The sequence below is a fragment of the Mangifera indica genome, unplaced genomic scaffold, assembly GCF_011075055.1.
Source record: "Mangifera indica cultivar Alphonso unplaced genomic scaffold, CATAS_Mindica_2.1 Un_0009, whole genome shotgun sequence".
NCBI classification, from domain to species: Eukaryota; Viridiplantae; Streptophyta; class Magnoliopsida; order Sapindales; family Anacardiaceae; genus Mangifera; species Mangifera indica.
In genome coordinates, this window is record NW_025401101.1 from 578261 (window position 1) to 586268 (window position 8008).

An 8008-nucleotide genomic window follows, 5' to 3' on the forward strand; every position below is an offset into this window, starting at 1 on the left:
TTTGAATGCATATGAATCATAATAAAATTACGATTCTAACTCAACCTAAACTTTATATCAAACAAGGACTCTAAGGAATCTTTATTTAACTAAAAAACCTCATCTATAAGTTACCTTAACCAGTTGACTCATATCCATCATTTGGCCTTACTTGATTAAACTCCTAAATAGGTTTAACCAAAACCATACAGTGTATTTACACAATGCCATGTGGCATTGTGCACACCAAATGATTCCAGTTAAAACACATCCATATGTTTTCTTTCTTTTTGCAATCCCAAGATTGTCTTTAAACGATCCTTACCTCTCGGTTCATATCAACCCTTTAACGTGTGTGACTTATAACATTTTATTGAATTAATAGTATTTGAATTCAGGTTAAATTTAGACACAAATCAAGATTGACCTTTAGCAAAATATCATAGTCATTCAAACGACAGAGTGTTAGTGAACATCTCTATAGGTTTTTACAATATCACAATTACGTGCAATTTAATCATTTTCCCAATTGATATATTTCAAGGTTAAGATGTAAAAGTATGTCATCTTAATAGTTCTTCGATATGAGTTGATACACATTAATGACTAATATGAATTAGGCTACAACCTCATCCCACTGTGGGCACAAATTCAACAAGTCATGAATGTCTTTTAATATTCGTATATGAGATATCTTCTTTTATGCTCAAGAGTGACAAATCCTTTATTCATCAACCGTAACATCTATGCATCCACAATATGACCAATCATTACCTTTATGATACCTTTGTTATGGTGATATGTTGGATAGTGTCAAACCACACTAATGCTTACACAACGGTTTAGCAACCTTAAGTCTAAGGATCACATGCACTTGTAGTGTTCAGAGGATTTGTTCCATAAACACTGGAGCAACCATCCATAAGGATATCTTCTTGTGGGGTTAGTCTGATGAACACATTTACAATATGCATCTATTTGCGACACCAAGCTGTTAGCAAATAGTTTCAACATATGAAAACTGTTACCATCTTTCGATGGGGTCGCTTAATATTATGATAATCCAATCACCATTATACGTGCCTTTGGTTATTGTAATATCGGGATTATGGACATTTTAAGAATGTCTACTTAATGTGTCTATAGGGTTCCTGTAATTAGTCGTTTGATCTCTTTGTCATAATTTTACCATTCTAAGGGTATATTATTCACACAATCATAAAATAGATGAGCATATGAACTAGATAACTATAAATCTCTTTATTAATTAATGAGATAAATTACAATTACAAATGTTAAATAAATTAGCTCTAAGACATCTATCCTAATAATCTCCCACTTGCACTATAGCTAATTAGTCATGTATCTAATGCTCAATCTTGTTATGTGTCTGTCATGCTTTTGTTGTGACATAGGCTTTGTCAATGGATCAGGCCAGTTACCATCTGTATTAATCCTCTTTATTTATATGTCATCTCGCCGAATAATCTCTCGGATTAAGTGATATCATCTGAGTATATGCTTGGACTTTTTATGAGACTGTGGCTCCTTTGCTTGAGCAATCACTTCATTATTGTCACAATAAAGCTCAATTGGCTCAACAATGCTTGGAACCATTCCAAGTTCTATCATAAACTTCTTCATCCATACAACCTTTTTTGTCGTTTCTAAAAGGGCAATGTATTTAGACTCTGTTATAGAATCAACCACTATACTTTGCTTAGAGCTTTTCTAACTTATTACACCACCATTTAAATAAAACACAAACCCAAATTGTGATTTAAAGTCATCTTAATGAGTTTGAAAACTGGTATCACTGTAGCCTCTAATAGTGAGTTCAAAATCCCCTCCATAAACCAAAAGTGCATCCTTAGTCCTTTTTAAGTACTTTATAATGTTCTTGATAACCATCTAATGTCTTTCACTTGGATCAGATTAATATTTACAATGAACACTCAAGGCATATAAGAAATTAACCCTTGTACATAATATGGCATACATGATGGATCTTATAGCCAAGACATATAAAATCGTACTTATCATTTCTTTCTCAAATTATAAAGATGGACATACTTTTTCAAAAGATATACACCATGAGACATGGGCAAAAATCCTTTCTTGGATTCTTCCATAAAAAATCTCTTCAATACCTTTTCTATATATGTGTTTTGACTTAGGCCAAAATGTTGGTAAATTTTAATCCCAAGAATGTACACTGTTTTTCCTAAATCTTTCATGGAAAAACATTTGGATAACCAAGCCTTTATCGATTACAAGTTTGGTATGTCATTTCTAATAATCAAGATGTCATCAACATACAATACTAGAAATGTAACTATGCTCCCACTAACCTTCTTATACATACATGGTTCCTTTTCATTTTTGACAAAATTAAACTCTTGTAGAATTTCATCAAAATGAATGTTTCAACTTTTAAAAGTCTATTTAAGCCCATAAATGAACTTTTGCAGCTTATATACTTTATTAGCCTATCCAACAAGAATGAAACCATTAGGTTACACCATATATACTTAATCTACAAGGTTACCATTTAGGAAAACGGTTTTGATATCCATCTAAAAGATTTCATAGTTATAGTATATAACAATAGCAAGCATAATCCTAATAGAGTTAAACATAACAACTGGCAAAAAGGTTTCATGATAGTCAATGCCATATTTTTGTGTGAAACCTTTGGCAATTAATCATGCTTTATAAGTATGCACGTTACCTTCTATGTTAGTTTTCTTTTTGAAAATCCATTTGCACCTTAGTGGTTTTATATTTCAAGTGTATTCATCAGAGTTTATACTTAGTTTTGGCACATGGAGTCTATTTTGGATTTCATGACATCTAACCATTTATCAGAATCTGGACTTGAGATAATATCATTGTAAGTCTTAGGTTCTTCATCAGTGATGACTAATACGTTATTCTGCTGAGTTATAAGAAAACCAAATCTTTCTAGCTCATAATGTACTCTTGTAGATCTACTTAGCTCTTATATGCTTTGAGGTTGCATTTCTTAATATTAAGGAACTTCCTTATGTCAACCATCTGTGACGACACATTATCTTATCTAACATCTATGGTATCTTGTGATACAAAAACTTCATTGAGTTCCACCATCCTCTCATTGGTCGTCTTAAGAATAAATTCTTTCTCAAGGAACATGCCAGTACCAGTAGTAAAGACTTTTCACTCTTCTAGGTGGTAGACACAGTATCCCTTAGTTTCCTTTGGGTACACCACAAATATTCACTTTTCAGACTTAGCATTCAGCTTGTTCAAAATCAATTTCTTAACATAAACTTTACAACCTTGAATCCTTAAGTAATCTAGATTGGGTTTTCGCCTAGTCCAAAACTCATATGGAGTTTTATCCACAGATTTAGATGAGACACAATTCAGTGTATAGGCAATAGTTTCTAGGGCATGTATCCAAAAAGACATGGATTGATAAGTAGAACTCATTATGGACCTGACCATTTCCATTAAGGTCTTATTCTTCCGTTCAGATACACTACTATGTTGTGGTGTACTAGGAGGAGTGAGTTAATAGATTATCCTATGTTTCTTCAAGTATCCTCTGAATTCAACACTTAGGTATTCACCTATTATATCATTTTGAAAGATTTTGATTTGTTTCCCAAGGTGTTTTTCTACTTTGGTCTTGAATTTTTTGAACTTGTCAAACATTCAAACTTGTGTTTCAATAAAAACACATAGTTATATCTATTGAGGTCATCAGTAAATGTGATGAAGTAGGTTTCCCATATCTAGTATACACTATCATAGGCATATACACATCACTTTAAATAATCCCTAACAATTCAATCGCCTTTTCATTGTGTCCATTGAAGGGTGTTTTGACCATCTTACCCATTAAACATGATTCGTATTCATCACAAGATTAGAAGTTAAATGATTGTATGACTCTTTGTTCAAGAAGATTTAATATGCGTTTTAGTCTTATATGACCTAGCCTATAATGCCATAGATATGTGGTATTTAGTTTGTTTGTTTTCAAATGTTTATTATTTTACATATTGAAAATTTCATTATCCAATTTTAGAAAATACAAACCATTATGCAAATCAGACATTTTATAAAGATTATTATTAAAGTTATAATAGTTATAGTACCAACAGTAATAAAAAATAAATATTCTTCCTTATCTAAAAGAAACATAAAAATTTAAATTTCTTGAAATAGATGGAACATAATAGCAATTATTTAATTTTAAAACAAGCTTAGTAGGTAACCTAAGATAATAAATTCCTATGGCAAATACAATAATGCATACTCCATTTCCAACTTGTAGGTTAACCTCTTCTTTGACAAGCAATCTATTATGACATAGTTCTTGTATATCAGATAAAATATTAGAACCATATCCTATGCCTACAACCTAAGATGGACAAAAAAAAAAAGTTTATCTTAATGACAAACATACCTAAAGTAGAGGCTTTAGTTACCTTTTTCTTTTTGTTCTCTAGAAAGGCTTTGTAATGTCTCCTCTAATAACTAGTTTGTCACAATAGAAGCAATAACCTTTCCTTTGCCACACCCCTTGTTGGTTTAGTAGCAGCATCAGGTTGCTTCTTTGCTTTAGGTTTAGCTTTAGCCTTGACCTTACATTTGACTTTAGCTTTGGTTTTAAGTGTTTGGACTTTAACTATAAGCATGTTAAGCTATTGTTTTAAACTCTTGTTCAACCTACTTGAGCATGTATAATAACTCTTTCAAGGATTTTTCCTTCTTATGTAGGTTAAAATTCATAATGAAATTAGCTTACGATTTAACATGAGATTTCAACACTAGGTCATTGATGAACTTATTGTCTATGATGAACCCAAAGCTTGCCAACCTTTCAATATGGCTAATCATTTTGACCACATGAGGGCTAGTTTATCCTCCATCAAAGAGTTTGCAATCAAACAAAACACTTATCACATGATATCATTCAACCCTGGTATTTGTGTCATATAACTCTTGAAGGTAAGCAAGTATAAATGAAGCATCCATTTACTTATGTTGTTTTTGAAGTTAGGTATCATAGAAGTCATCATGAGGCACTAAACTTTTATAGAGTCATTAAGATATTTGTTAAAAATTTCTTTCCCTACTTATGTGGCATCGGGAACAGGTTCTTTAGGCAACAACCTTTCAAGGATATACAACCTCTTTTTTTGACATAAAATGACCTAAAGATTTTTATACCAATAAGTGTGGTTGCCTTCATCATGCCTATTTTCTTTTTCGAGAATTGATCGATACATTGAGTTTAACATGGTAATTATTTGATCTACAAGTTATAGATAAAGATAATTCTTCATAATTCATTTTAATTATGGATTTAATTAATTAAAATTCTTTCACTATTTTTTCTCAAGCCAATAACCCTCACTATTATACTCAGAAAGTTCTGATAAACTTTCTAGTGGACTGAGATACCATCCCATTAATTCTCCCTTTTGCTTTGGCGAATAAGTTTGAATAATCGAATAAGTAAATTTCAAATTAACCATCAAAAGCCTGTGATCTCAAGCTAGGTTTTGGCCTAACAAATCATGCATCCTCAAATGTGACAGTCGATATTAGTAGGGTGGATACTACATATCACCATACATCGATAAATGTATTCCTTACTCATGCTTCAAATATACTTCACCTTTGTTTTGGCAAAGAAGCAAAGTACACTAGTAAAGTCAGATCCAATATAAACATCTCCTAATTTTCTATTTGGTATAAGTCTATCCTTCGCTTTGGCGAACAAGATTCTAACAAACAAGGGCTTAATTAAGGCATCATATTAGCAAACACCAATTTAATCTTAGACTTAATATTTAAATTGAGAGTTTTTAATTAATTGGTCTCATTAGATTTTATATCACATGTTAGGTGATATAAGAAAAATATAACCATTCACATCCAGTCAATAACGTAAAATTAAAACATGTTAGTACACACCCATAACTAATGCCAACCTCTTGAGTCAAAAGAAGTCTGACTGGTCAACTTAGGTCAATATTTTGCCTTTGGGTCTAAGTCCTCGCATTTGTCCTTTTTGCCTCTAATCTTCAATAATTACATAACTTTGTTTCCTAATTATATAATTCTAAAAAAAAAAATAACAATCTAGTATAAAAGAAGAAAGAATAAGGTAGGGTGCACAGGTCCTATTTAAAAATTACAACCCAAATAAAATAAAATAATCATTCATATTGGTTCATTGACTGCATATGGGGCACTATACATACATACATCTATACATACATGTCCAATTAAAATTAAATTTTAATTATTAATTAACCAAGTGTTAGATTATATTTTTATCCTTAAAACTTTAGAAAATACTCATTCAACCCTAAGACTTAAGGAAATTTCAGTTTTAGTTCTAATTCAATAAAACTCGAACCAAAAGTAATTCCTAATCTCGAAGGGCATGCAAACATCTTAAAAAGGCACAACAAAGGCTAGATGGAAGACCACTATACACAGTTTGCACCAAAAAAAAAATCATGGCTTAGGCAAAAAAAATGCCTAGTCATGCATATTATGACAGTAGGATAAAGTTGTAACCTAATCCATGTTATTCTTTGATTTGTATTAATTCATATTAAGGATTCACTGAAATAGACACATTTTTTTTGTCTTAACCTTAGGAGATAATGGTTGATGAAAGAATTGAATTGCATTTAACTATGAGGTTATAAAAGCTTAAGAAATGTCCATTGACATTCTGTTATCAGAAGGCCATGATGTTTTGCTAAAAGCCAATTTTGGTCTATGTCTAAATTCACCCTAAATTTAGACACTATCCGTTTGATAGAGAGCTTATGGCACACATATATAGAATTGAATCAAACTTAGAAGAGTGGATTATTTGTTGACAATCTAGTGTTTAGAGTCGAGAGAGACACTGTAAATAGACTTAGTTTACCCAATAGGTTGAGGAGACTCGATTTGATTATGTCTTGACCAAGTGCCAACCATGCATTTAGTCTGAAGTTGTTGGCTATGCAAGTGATGATATTGGTCAACAACTTGCAACAAAACATGTTAATTGGCACACAAATGTGTGCCGACCGTACCAAATTTTGGCCATTTTGATCAACACACATATTTTACATGCGAGTTGTGTGAGCATGAAATTCTAGTCATGCTTGGATACCTGTACATAAATAAAAGATAGTTTTTCATGTAATAACATATAAGTAAAAATGCATACATAAGTAGAAATAGAAAAACCCTAGCCGTCTATTCTACTTTCTCTCCCTACCTAAACAATAAATCCATTCAAGAGCCTTAATAACCTTTTACCTAGATTTTCTCTGTCATGATAATGGTCTGCATGGATACCAAGACATCGCCTTGTAAGGGTTGGATAATGTTCTTTCTCTTGCCCCGTGAATTTGAAAGAGTAATCAATGCAGGTATAAACCTAAAACAACCTATAAGTGTTTTGTTTATACATGATTGTATTTTTAAAATAGGTATCCTGGTCAAGGTTTTAGGTCTGTCTATTTTAAAATTTTTAAATTCTAATGTTTTACAAGTTATCAGCGCCTTTAAAACCCTACAATAACATCACAAACGAGCATTCATGCTTCACATGAATGACTATTCACCTTTAAAAATTTTTGGAAATGACAATTATCCATTCAAAATGACATGGCATGCCATGAATGGGCATCTTTACCCGAAGAATGTCTATTCATCAATTCAAAACTTAACATCAACATACTTTTATCTTAACTTAACTATAAACATGTTTATACATAATAATACACATGAAATGACCATTATGCCCTTGAGATATACCTATAGGTATCACACATTCTCCTCGTGCATCATGTTCTAGTAGAAGTTCTTACATGTTTTTAGCCTCCTTCTATTTGTGCTCCATATGGATACTAAGGTACCTCCCTATCATAGGTTAAAGCGAAAATTTTGCCATACAAAGACTAAAAAAACCTCTAAATGCAAGTATTGTATTCACAAAAGAGTTACCAAGATTAAATCC